General features: G+C 46.1%; 1 pseudogene across 1 annotated transcript in view; it reads right to left on the reverse strand.

The window, feature by feature from the left end:
• LOC311232502 (E3 ubiquitin-protein ligase HECW2-like) overlaps positions 1 to 13,790 on the reverse strand; it is a 114,657-nt pseudogene that overhangs the window by 62,783 nt on the left and 38,084 nt on the right. Inside the window, exon 7 of the transcript XR_014621018.1 lies at positions 9,220 to 9,320. The product of XR_014621018.1 is annotated as an E3 ubiquitin-protein ligase HECW2-like (transcript). The remainder of the gene's footprint in view (positions 1 to 9,219; positions 9,321 to 13,790) is intronic.

Consider the following 13,790-nt stretch of genomic DNA (forward strand, 5'->3'; position numbering starts at 1 on the left):
CACTAACCCAGCCTGCCCGTTCATGTGTAACGCTCTGTAATGTCGGGGACAGGATCGCTGTGGATAACTGGAATGGCGATCAGATAATTGGATTCTTTTTTTTGCATTACATCAGAGACCAGGTAAGGACTCTATATATAAAATCTTGCATTGATCTGATATTTCTTTCTACCGCGATAAAAGCTATCTGTGTGTATGTGTATGTGCTTATTACCGTTGGCTGCGGTGGGGGGGGGGGGGGGGGGGCGCTACGAGGGCCATTTCATGTATGCAGGAGGAGATAATGATAATCTAGCGTTGATTTCAGGATGATTAGATAATCAGCCGAAAAATTACAACGTGATGACTGGATTACTGTGCAGCTTTCTATTGTGGTGGTGGAGGTTAGGTGCACTTTAGTCTGTGTTTGTAAATAAGTAATGTTTTTTTTGTGTTGTTTTTTATGCTGTGCGTTTATGTGAATGTTGATTAGTGGTAGTTGAGCTATGGTTATAATTATATTGTCATTTCGGATGTATGGAGGCACTGTATGCTTGGTTAAAGTTGTGAATGGAGGTGTATTCATTCACATGTGATCCAGGGACGTAGCGAGGAGTGGGCTGTAATTGGTCGAGATACGTCACGTGGTGTCAGTGAAACAGTAAACAAGAAGTTGCGGGGAATTTGACAGCAGCGAAGGGAAACGAGTGAGGACTGGTGAGTGAATGTGTGTAAGCGATTTGTTTTAAGAATGATAGTATTATTGTGGTAGTTATTGATTGAATGTGTGTTTTGTTTCAAGGTTTGTAACCTGTTGGAGAAAAGAATTAAAACCGTTTTACAACTGAGTGGCATCCTGTCCATCCCTTCACCCCAGCAGCGGGAGTAAAGCTGCACAGTTACAAACCACGGGCGGCGGCAGAAGAGTGGCTGAAACGCGCCGTCAGACAAGGACAAAATAACCGAGGGATATGAGGTACTCCTGTGTCGTTGTAAATGGAATAACTCGCGCATCAGACCATACGGGTCAGCGAGCAGGAACTTTCACCTGGTTCAAATGCTGGTACAAGCATCTAACACAGCTAAGGAAGCTGACGCAGCTGAATGAGTGAATGAATGAAAACTTGGTTTGACAGATGTCAGTGCCAACTTCAAATGCGATCAGGAGTAATGCCAAGCTACTGAAACTGGCTATCAAATAGCATACCAAAGCTAACGTGGACAAACAATGAAGGCAGTTGATTGTTTGTTTGAGCATTTTATTAACAGATTGGAGAGTGGGTGCAATACAGTGCAGCTCAGTGCGCACGGTTGCTGGGGGGATGTAGACCAGAGAGGACTTTCGTCTTGTTTACATCAGGGTCCCCTATCCAGTTGAGGATAAAAGCTATAGTTTGTTTACTAGCCCTGCGATGGTGCCAATCATATTATATGTATGCTGATTAGTAGCCCTCTAATTTCAAGACCTTTAGCTTAGTTTGAGTGTACCTGGGTGGCAAGCCGGCGGGAGAAGGTGAAACCTACTCCACTTTGTTTATTTGTATTGTTTTCCATTTTTGGGCGGTATCCCTGGGGGGACCTCTGGTGAGCCTGGTAACGCCGCTGAAGACTAGTTAGGCTAGGATAGTTAGGGAAGTAGCTTCTGAGCTAGTTTAGGCAGCTAGAGAGGGCGGAAGACACAAGGTAGATAAGGAGTTACGGGTACGCTCAATTAGGTTATTATTTATTAGGTTATTTATTATTACAATTATTTATTTTATGGTCAAATAAATAATAAATAAAAATAAATAAAAATGGATCAATTAAAGAAAGAGAGGGCCAAAGTGAAGGCAGCTTTCACAAGAAAGGCCAACAGCATTTTGCGAATGGCGCCAACTATGCTGCGAGAGGAATTGAAAAGTGAGTGGAAATCCCTTTCTGAGGACGCAGAAAGGCTTCATGCAGCTAATTATGTTTGTGAGGCCTATCTGATTGATGAAGCAGGCGACATGGAGGCTGTGGATGATAAAGCCAAAGCAGACTTGGAGAGGGTAACCATAGAGTGTGATACAACATTAAAAGAGGTGAAGCAGGCAATCCATTCCAACCTTTGGTCAAAATATGCAGAGACCGAGCTAAAAGCAGCCATTGGACGGGCAGAAAGAAGCTATGAAGGTGCGGGAGAAGTTAACCTGGAAACAATCACCTACGAAAATGGTAAAGAACAAGTCACACTCTTGGAATCTCTCATCACCAAGGCAGAAAGTCTGCTAGCTGTCTGGGAAGGGTGGATCCCTGAAGTGCGAGGTTAGAAAAAAGCTGCAAGTACTGGAGGACAAGAGAATTGACCTCTGGCGAAGGTGGGTGGTTGAATTCGGCAGGGTCCAGAAAGAGCAGGCTGATAGAGCCATTGAAATCAGGCTAAAGGCCGCCTCCGACATTGCAGAAGCTGAAAAAGGAGCCGCTGAGGCTGAAAGAAGAGCCGCCGAGACCAGGCTAAAGGCAGCCGAAGTTAGCGCTGGGTCTGAGGAGAGGGCCGCAGATGCCAGAGAAAAGGCAGCTGAGATCCAGTTGGTAATGGCAGAGGCCGCCGCAGAAGAGCGTGCCGAGCTGGCTAAGGCGCAGCGGAAAGCATGGGAGGTAGCACACAGCGCTAGCATAGCAAGCCTGGAAGCGGGAGGCTCACAAGCAGCAGCCATACAGAGAGTTCGCCTTCACCCAATACAGCTACCAAAGTTCAATGGTTGCATGAGAGACTTTCACCGTTGGCGAAGAGACTGGGAAAACCTCCAGCGACAGGGAGATCCATCTGGGTCAGCCGAAGTAAAGAAATTCCAGCTCCTAGACAGTGTGGAGGAGAGAATCATCAATGGCGTTAGGCTCTCAAGCTACGACACAGCTCATGATATGTTTAGGGTCCTTGAAAACCGGTTCGGGAATAAGACCACCATCGCCATTCAGATAATTGAAGAGTTGGAGAAGTTGCCGGTGGCAAAAGGTAACCAGCCGAGAAAAACAATAGAGCTCATCCAAGCTGTTGAGAAGGCCCTTACTGACCTGACAGACTTAGGAAATATTGGAGCTATAAAGAATCCACTTGTTATCAAAGCTATTGAAAGCAAACTGCCTGAATGTGAGCTGAGGAGCTGGCTCACCTTTAAAGCTGCACCTGTGAACAATGTCACCCCTGAAGGCCACTTTGACGCTCTCCTAAAATTCTTAAAAAATGAAGAAGTAGTCCTTGAGGCGTTGGTGCAGCTAAGACCCTCAGAAGTGTTCGAGAAGCCAAGCAAGCCAGAGTGGAAGACGTTCACACGAGCAACAGGAATGGTTGCGACTGGAGAAGAATGCAGCGTGTGTGGAGATGAGGAGCACGGAGGCAAAATGTTCTTCTGCAAAAGGTTCAAAGCGCTCAGTCTGGCTGAAAAGAGAGACGTCGTCGAAAGGAATGAAGCCTGCCAGAGATGTTTGACATCCCATCAGAGGGATGGAGAATGCAGCGACAGGTTCCTTTGCAGGAAGTGCTGCCAAAAGGGAGAGACCTCCGACCACCACTACCTCATGTGCTCTGCAGAAGGAGGACAAAAAGGAGAGGAGAGGAGAATGGGAAGACAAAGGGTGGAAACAAGCGGCGTAAACACAGGAACACTCTCAGAAGAGCAACAGAAGGCACTTGCTAACGTCTCCCCCGAAGCAGCGGACCAGATTTTAAGGGCATTCACCAACCAAACAACAGTGTCAATGAGCACAAGCAGTAAGGGTGGTAGTCTCCGTGGAAAAAATGGCCTGAGGGAGCATCCTGTGCTTATGATGATCATGGAGGTCATGACAAACGGAGGGCAAACTATTGGGACCCTAGTAGACCTTGCGTCCGACACCAACTACATAACCCACCAAGCTGCCAAAAGACTCAGACTGAGAGGGGAGAAGATAACGTTGGTTGTGCATGGAGTTGGTGGGATGAAAGTGAGAGTCAAGACAGAAAGGTACCTGCTCAAGGTCAGGATGCGTATTTCAGAGGACACATGGAGTCCCCACCAGATAGTCTGTTATGGCCTGGATGAAATCGCCCGAGCAGGCAGAGTCGTCAGCCCGAAGCAGCTTAAAAGATTCTTCCCAGAAATCAAAACGGAGGAGCTGGTCCGGCCAGAGAAGATCGAGCTCTTGATCAGCCACCGGGAGGGTCGGCTTGCTCCACAGCGGATGAAGAGAGTGGGAGATCTGGTGCTGTGGGACGGCCCGCTAGGGAAGACTGTGGGGGGAACGCACCCTGATCTGTTTGAGGAGATGGAGATGTCAATCCACAACTCTAAGACTCATTTTGCACACTCTATGAGAGCAAAAGCGATCACGGTGGAGGAGATCTCCTGCGAGCTGGTAAACACCAAAAGAAAAAGGGCTCAGAAACTGGACAAGGTCACGAGAGGAGTGGAAGAGATCCTCCCCGCTGGAGGCTTCTCTCTCAAGCCATGGGTTCAGTCCGGTCAAAGTGGGAGGCGTGAAAGAAGTCAGCCCAAGCAATCTGGTGAGGTTTCGAGTCTGGCGCTCGAAACCCTGGTGTTGCCCAATGCCAGAGAGGCTGTGTGTAAGGTTCAGCAGCTTGGCCAAGCTCTGTGGGGGGGCCATCAGCTGGGTCCGCCGAGCGGTGAACAAGTGGCGAATCCGAGGTGGAGCCATAGAGAGAGCAGAGTGGGAGGCCAAGAACTTGATGCAAGCAAAGAGTGTGCTGATAAAGATTTGTCAATTTTGTCGCTAACCATGGCTGAGAAATGTGTTGCATTAGAGGAAGAAAAGGCCTCTTTACATACTATGATGAAACGGTCACAAGAAAGTCATCAGTCTGAGATTAATTCTTTAAAAAGTGAATTGGATAAAGTATCAGCACAGTTGCAAATGACTGAGTACAGTCTTGAGGAGAGAGAGAAGATCCACCATGATGAGTGTGAAGGGGCCTCTGCCCTGAAGGGGAAAGTGGAGCATCTCCACGTACAGTTCCATAAAGAGTCAGATAAAGTGAGAGAGGCAGTTAACAAACATCATTGTCTACACAATGAATTGCAAGCCAAAGATGAGCAAATCAACTGCATCAACGTTCAAATAAGTCAAAGAAAGGAATTACTTGCTGGACTCGGTCAACAGCTGAAGGAGAATGATGCAGCCATTGCCCATGTCATGGATTCTGCCTCAATTGAAAGGCTGAAACATGCTGAAGAGAACAATGGTCTAATAGCACAGTTGGGAAGAATGGAATATGAGCACAGAAGCTCTCTGAAACAGCTGGAAACTACAACAGCCTGTTAGCAATGGAACTGAGATTTCAGTTTCACAGAATAAATGGAAGACATTACATCTCAAACTCAAGCTGTAACAAAATAAATATGTGACATTTTTGTCCTTGAAGGGGCATTTCTTCATCTTCAAAAAGAGGGTCTGTCCTCGAAGCATGGGAGCTTGGGGCCGCTTCCGAGAACTTTGTTTGGCAGCTAAAAAGGGAGTAGCATTCCCTGAGTCAACTCTGAACAGACTTGTGTCCACCACCAAGGGAGAGTGTTTATCTGTTGTGGTCTCCTTGGGTCTAAAGACCAGGATACCAAGTGGGAGGTGTGCAGCTTTCTATTGTGGTGGTGGAGGTTAGGTGCACTTTAGTCTGTGTTTGTAAATAAGTAATGTTTTTTTTGTGTTGTTTTTTATGCTGTGCGTTTATGTGAATGTTGATTAGTGGTAGTTGAGCTATGGTTATAATTATATTGTCATTTCGGATGTATGGAGGCACTGTATGCTTGGTTAAAGTTGTGAATGGAGGTGTATTCATTCACATGTGATCCAGGGACGTAGCGAGGAGTGGGCTGTAATTGGTCGAGATACGTCACGTGGTGTCAGTGAAACAGTAAACAAGAAGTTGCGGGGAATTTGACAGCAGCGAAGGGAAACGAGTGAGGACTGGAGAGTGAATGTGTGTAAGCGATTTGTTTTAAGAATGATAGTATTATTGTGGTAGTTATTGATTGAATGTGTGTTTTGTTTCAAGGTTTGTAACCTGTTGGAGAAAAGAATTAAAACCGTTTTACAACTGAGTGGCATCCTGTCCATCCCTTCACCCCAGCAGCGGGAGTAAAGCTGCACAATTACACTAGAATGCCTTTTTCTCGTCTTTTCCTGGAATTACTCAGAATCACCCAAACCATACTCGTATTCAAAACGGTATAAAAGGGAAATGTACGGATGAAAAAACAATGTGTTTTTTGCATGTTGACCAGAAGCAACTCACAGTCGACGGCTTTATTAGATCCATAGCTATAATATAAAATATAGTTTTAGGACTCGCAAGTTTGCCAGTCTAAAACTATATCCATTGAATAAAGACCTGGCGCTGAAGGGGGATCAGCGCCCCCTGCTGCTGGTGGTCAAACCCTTTGGAGGCCAAACCCGAGATAATCCCGGGTTTTAATCGATATTTCTTTTATTAGCTATATCCATTCATTTAAATTGTATTATATTTAATCGTGCACAGGAGGTACTGTTGTTTACCCTTTGTAGTGCACAATCCCAAACCTCTTCCTCCATAATCTCCCCTAACTCACTCTATTATATCAAGAGTAACACATATCTTTTTTATCTACTTTTTCTCACATTTTTTCTATTTTTCTCCCATCCCAATTTCGTATCGTCCAATTCTACCCTCCCCTGTCTCGAACGTTGTTAGGCCATTTTTCATTCATCCAGCCTGACGTTATCATTGGGAATGGGTCTGAGCTCGCAAAGGGCAAATAGCGCCGCCTAACGTCTCCCGGATGGTATTGCACATGGAATCCCTCCGGCTGGGGCTGTGCATCAATCTAAGAAGTCCGGTCCAGGTTTTCCTTCTCGGGCATGCAGTATCGTTATAACACAATCAATATTTGGAATGGCGATCAGGAATTGGATTAATCTTTTTGCACTACATCAGATGTGAGGTAAGGACTCTATGTTACCAATCTTGGGTTAATCAGATGTTCCTTTCACCGCCATCGGTGTGTGTGTGTGTGTGTGTGTGAGGTTCGCGCCGACCAAAGTACGGAGAAGCGATTTTTCAGACCTCGCTTCTGTTCGCCCATGATGACACATATAATATCGATAATCTAGCGTTTATTTGAAAACGATTCATAAATAAAGCGACAAATGGCACGATTTCTAACAAAATACATTGAAGCTCGATTTGCTGGAGTTTATTGAGATGAGACAGAACGCTCTAGAAATATAATTCATATTCATCACGGTATAAAATGGAGATGTATGGAAAAATCTGTTTCGTGCATGTTGACTGGAAGCAACTCACTGACTATCACTGTGTTATTTAGATCTATTGCTATTATATTTAATATATTTTAAGCACTCACAAATAAGTCCTATCCTACATTGGATAAAGCGCCAGAAGTGTTAAGGAGCTGTACATGTTAACTTTTCATATGAAAAGGCTGTCACTGTAAAAATAGAACATAACAATTTGCATATAAGTAGAAGAACACAACACCTGCATGGTATGACATATTGTAGGCATATATATATATATATATATATATATATATATATATATATATATATATATATATATATATATATATATATATATATATATATATATATATATATATATTAATCTTTCTTTGCAGAGAGAGGGGAAAACATACATTCAGTATAATAATAATGATAATATGTGTCTAATGTCTTTTGTGTTGGTTATAGTGTTTTGAATTTCTTTACTCTATATTTTGTATTATATTTATATTTATATATATATTATATATATTATATATTATATTTATTATATAGTCTGTATTTATAATTTTTATTGTCTTATTATTATTATTATTATTATTATTATTATTATTATTATTATTATTATTATTATTATTATTATTATTATTATTATTATTGATGTCAATGTTGTGTTTGTTGTATAAAAAAAAGAAATGTGATAAAAGAAATGATAATAATGATAATAATAATAAAACAACAGAAGCATACATGAATCAGAATGATAAAGAAAAGAGACAACTTGACAAGGAATCTTACAAACGCTCAACTTGACAATAAACGCTGAAACCTAACTTGGGTGCATTGTGCTAAAAAAGGCCTCTACCGACCGACATTTTAGGGCTATGGTTCCAAAATTCTGAACGTACAGTTTAAACTAACTATAAGCCGGCAGCGTGGCTACATGAGTAGAGCTCCGGACTCATGATCGGAAGATCACCGGTTTGAGGCCCCGGGTCAAGGCCGTTGTCGGAAAGTGGTGTTGTTGTCCAGCAGGGGGCACTCTGTCCTCTGGACTAGTCAGTAACAATGCCCCTGTTACGGTGATAGGGACACCGTATAGCTGCGAGTGCCGTCCTTCGGATGAGACGCTAAACCGAGGTCCTGACTGAATCTCGTCGTTAAAGAACCCAGGATGCTTATCGCAAAGAGTAGGGGGTTCCCCGACGTTCCTGGCCAAATTCCCAATCACGTCTCTGACATCAAGGCCACCTAATGATCCCTCCCCCTTAATTGGCTGATATCAATCCCTGTCTCCTGAGCCATTCAGCCATTGTGTAGTGTGATGTGTGCCTGGTGCCAGTGTATGGCAGCCATTGACCCTGTGTAGCCCAAGGTTGGGTGCTACCAGTGGTGGTGAAGGAGGCCATTTCCACCCTACATTGTGGGGAGCGCCTTGAGTGTCTAGAAAAGCATGTGGAGTCGCCAGCCGCTTCTTTTCACCCGACAGCGAGGAGTTTCACTGGGGGAACGTAACGCGTGCGGAGGTTCATGCTATTTCCCCCAGATCCCCTCCCTGCTGAACAGGCGCACCGACCGACCAGTAGGAACCGCAGTTTACAACGACCAGGACACATACCCGACCGGCTTCCCACACGCTAACACTGGCAATTGTGTTACTAGGGACGACTGACCAAGCCAGAGGTACCGCTGACAGCTGGATTCGATCCCAGTCTCTGCGTTGGCAGGCGAGTGCTTATCAGAATATCAGTTTTTGAATGCCGTCGTCCAGCTCTCAATGTAAGTTTGCGTAAAAGCAACAGATCACAGGCTCACTAACAACAGACTTCACTCTGATCGTGCCTGGATGATTGAAAGTGTCCAAATAAAAACATTCTCATGGCCCCTGGATGTTTGGACGCCGTTCCTTTCGATGTCCACGATGTCGCCACGACAACAAGAAATGTTCATCACTTGTGCGGACATTTTGGTCCCCAGAACGGTAGGAAAACAAAAACACACACACACCTTCTTGTCCGGTGGAGGTGACGTCCACTCTGAAGACCAGCTGACCGCTGACATGGTCCGAAGGAAGCCGCCGACACAGAGGGTAGCTGACCGACTGGTCCCTGCGGACACACACACACACACACACACACACACACACACACACACACACACACACACACACACACACACACACACACACACACACACACACACACACACACACACACACACACACACACACACACACACACACACACACACACACACACACACACACACACACACACACACACACACACACACACACACACACACACACACACACACACACACACAGGTAATAGGTTTGGAATTAAACTCAGTTGTAGATCAGTAACAAATCAATCCTTTAACAACAAGTATTGATCACCATTATTGATTGAGCAAGGGGAAGTTATTGTGGTTAAACAGGGGAGGTCACCGTGTTTATTTATGGAGTTAATGAGTCTGTCCTTGTCTGTCCTCCAAGAGTATGTATCCACAGATATGTACTGAACACTTCGTCATAATACTGACTATATGACAGCGTAATGAAATGATAAGGTAGCAGTTCCCTATAAGACAAGGTATTGCAGTTATTTTCATCTACATAATTTCACCGTGATGTAATTCACACAACACAAGGATTCAATGTTGAATCACCAGTGGCCATATTCAAACTCATGTATGTCATAAATGTCTGGATGTAACAGTACTGTATATCTATATGTCATGTATGTCATAAATGTTATGAATTGAACATGTAAACAAGGCGAAAGTCTTTCTCTGGTCTGCATTCCCTTAACAATTGTGTGTATTGAGCCGTACTGTATTGTACCCATTCTGCAATCTGTTAATACAAATGTCAATCAATCAATCAATTGACCGGTTTATCTCGGAGATTAGAATTCCGTCTGAAGGCGACAATAGGTCTGTCTTTGAAGGTTTCATGAAGACACATCTCAATGTTTCACTAGAACGTCATGTAAGTGTTTATATGTAACAGTGATCAGAGCGTACAGTATGTGGTGTCGAAGTGACAGAGCATACAGCTAATGGTTATTTTTTTTATTATTTTTTAAAATATTTTTCCCCCCTTCTTTTTCTGTTTTTCTCCCATCCCAATGTTAGTCGTTATGCCAATTCCCACTCCCCTTCCTGGTCGTTGCGCACTCTACCCCCTACCGTCGGTCTGAACCAACTTCGAAAGAGTGCCTAAGCTTAACCAGTGAAAGAAATAGGCGTCACACGATTGGCGCGACCAGAAACGTCAGTGGCCAATCAGAGCGCAGAACGCGAACGCGGAACTGGAAATCCGTTGGTAAAAGTATTCAGGCGTCCCCTCCGGTACACGAGGAGGCAGCTGTCGCATCTTTTCACCTGTACAGCGCGATCTCTCAGTGGCGAGGAGTAACGCGTGGGAGGCTCACGCTGCCCTCATCGCTTCCTGATTCTGCTGTACAGGCGCACCAACCGACCTGTAGGAGTCGCTGTCCACAACGTCCAATCCCCACCCACCAGCTTTCCCACCCGTAACACTGCCAATTGTATTAGTATGAACGACCAGCCAAGCTGGTAGCAACGCCGAGAGCTGGGCTCAATCCCAGCATCTCCTGCGTTGATGTCGAGCGCCTTGCCCACTGCGCCACTTAGCCGCCCTTTAATAGCTGTCTTTGAATACAGTGTCTCTCCTGTGACATACAAATGTTCAACAAAACCATCAACATTGACTCAGCTAGACCTCTTTCTTATATCCGCTGCGCTAAGATTGAAGATTTTTCACTCCATAGATTAATCTAGATACATTTATTTTAATGATTTAAATAATTTAAATGAATCTCCAAAGTTAAAGCATTAATTTTGACAGCCCTAATAAATATATAAAGTGTGTTAAAGTGTCTAAAGTGAGTAACGTGGGTGTTAAGGTGAGGACCACAGGAGTGTAAGAGTTGCGGCCGAGGATCAACCCCCCTGTCCACACCTCAGCTGATCCACACAGCATAGGGATGAACCCCCCTGTCCACACCTCAGCTGATCCACACAGCATAGGGATGAACCCCCCTGTCCACACCTCAGCTGATCCACACAGCATAGGGATGAACCCCCCTGCCCACACCTCAGCTGATCACACAGCATAGGGATCAACCCCCCTGCCCACACCTCAGCTGATCCACACAGCATAGGGATGAACCCCCCTGCCCACACTGCAGCTGATCCACACAGCATAGGGATGAACCCCCTGCCCACACCTCAGCTGATCCACACAGCATAGGGATCAACCCCCCTGCCCACACTGCAGCTGATCCACACAGCATAGGGATGAACCCCCATGTCCACACCTCAGCTGATCCACACAGCATAGGGATGAACCCCCCTGCCCACACTGCAGCTGATCCACACAGCATAGGGATCAACCCCCCTGCCCACACCTCAGCTGATCACACAGCATAGGGATCAACCCCCCGTCCACACCTCAGCTGATCCACACAGCATAGGGATGAACCCCCCTGCCCACACCTCAGCTGATCCACACAGCATAGGGATGAACCCCCCTGCCCACACCTCAGCTGATCCACACAGCATAGGGATGAACCCCCCTGCCCACACCTCAGCTGATCCACACAGCATAGGGATGAACCCCCCTGCCCACACCTCAGCTGTTCACACAGCATAGGGATGAACCCCCCCTGCCCACACCTCAGCTGATCACACAGCATAGGGATGAACCCCCCCGTCCACACCTCAGCTGATCCACACAGCATAGGGATGAACCCCCCTGCCCACACTGCAGCTGATCCACACAGCATAGGGATCAACCCCCCTGTCCACACCTCAGCTGATCCACACAGCATAGGGATGAACCCCCCTGCCCACACTGCAGCTGATCCACACAGCATAGGGATCAACCCCCCTGTCCACACCTCAGCTGATCCACACAGCATAGGGATGAACCCCCCCTGCCCACACCTCAGCTCATCCACACAGCATAGGGATGAACCCCCCTGCCCACACCTCAGCTGATCCACACAGCATAGGGATCAACCCCCCTGTCCACACCTCAGCTGATCACACAGTATAGGGATGAACCCCCCTGCCCACACCTCAGCTGATCACACAGCATAGGGATCAACCCCCCTGCCCACACCTCAGCTGATCCACACAGCATAGGGATCAACCCCCCTGTCCACACCTCAGCTGATCCACACAGCATAGGGATAGGATGAACCCCCCTGTCCACACCTCAGCTGATCCACACAGCATAGGGATCAACCCCCCTGCCCACACCTCAGCTGATCACACAGCATAGGGATCAACCCCCCTGTCCACACCTCAGAGGATCCACACAGCATAGGGATGAACCCCCCTGCCCACACTGCAGCTGATCCACACAGCATAGGGATGGTAAATGGTAAATGGCTGCTTTTTTATATAGCGCTTTACAATTTTGTTACTCACATTTTACCCATTCACTCACACATTCACACACCGATGGCGGAGGCAACCATGCAAGGTGCCAACCTGCTCATCGGGAGCAATTAGGGGTTAAGTGTCTTGCTCAAGGACACATCGACACGTTGCCCGGGAATCGAACCGGGAACCTCCGGATTGCCAGACGACTGCTCTACCTCCCGAGCCACTGTCGCCCCCCCTGCCCACACAGCATATCGATTGAGATACAGCCGTAGGAGCAAACAAAATTGAACAAAAATGTGTTTGTGTTTTCTTTTAAGGCAGTGGTTCTCAATCTATTTCACGTCAAGGACCCCCCAAATAGACACGTAAAAGGTCAGGGAGCCTCGTTTGATGAGATTCTGTTCCAGGGACCCCCAACTGAGAAAATGTTTGTTGTTAGATATGAATTATTCCAGATTCCCACAACTGTCTGTCTATACTGTAGGTGGAGGTAACTAGGCTTGGGCGGGTATCCTTATTTTCAAACCGGCAAACCTTTATGTTATAATACCCCGGTGCACGGTATTTGACGGTATGACTTTCATTTTCATCAGCGGGGGGGGGGGGGGGGGGGGGGGGGGGGTGTTACGTGTTACCAAGTAAACAAATCATCGCCAGCTCTCAGAATGATAGTCCCGTCCCGCACCGGTAGAAGCCCGCACCGTTTTAGCGTTAGCATCTAGCCTATAGCCATGGCAGACTATTTGATTCCTTAAGGGCTAGAAATTGCCTGGGTTTTGGTCATATGCTCCCGAAATGCTCCGTTGTTTGGCTACTTCTATGTGCAGTAAAAACTACTCGAATGCTTTATAACCTAGCCATTGATTTAGTTCAGGGTAATCCAAGATTAGCCGCAGAGCTAACGCTACTAACGTGAGCTAACGCTATTTATTCAAGCTCAGTAGCTCACAGAGAGAGATAAACAGCTGACAGCGGATAGTACAGGACGGTACAAATACAATAAAAAGGCGGGTGGGGGCTGTTGTGTAAACCTTGTACTCTTTAGTTCACATATAATAAGAGACTGATTGCTCCACAAGGACCACAACAACACTGCTCTCGTCACAACGCTTTACGGTATTTTCACAGCACTGTCGCAACACATTACACCGTTGTGA

The sequence above is a fragment of the Notolepis coatsorum genome (assembly GCF_963971535.1).
Source record: "Notolepis coatsorum genome assembly, chromosome: 1".
Classification (NCBI taxonomy): Eukaryota; Metazoa; Chordata; class Actinopteri; order Aulopiformes; family Paralepididae; genus Notolepis; species Notolepis coatsorum.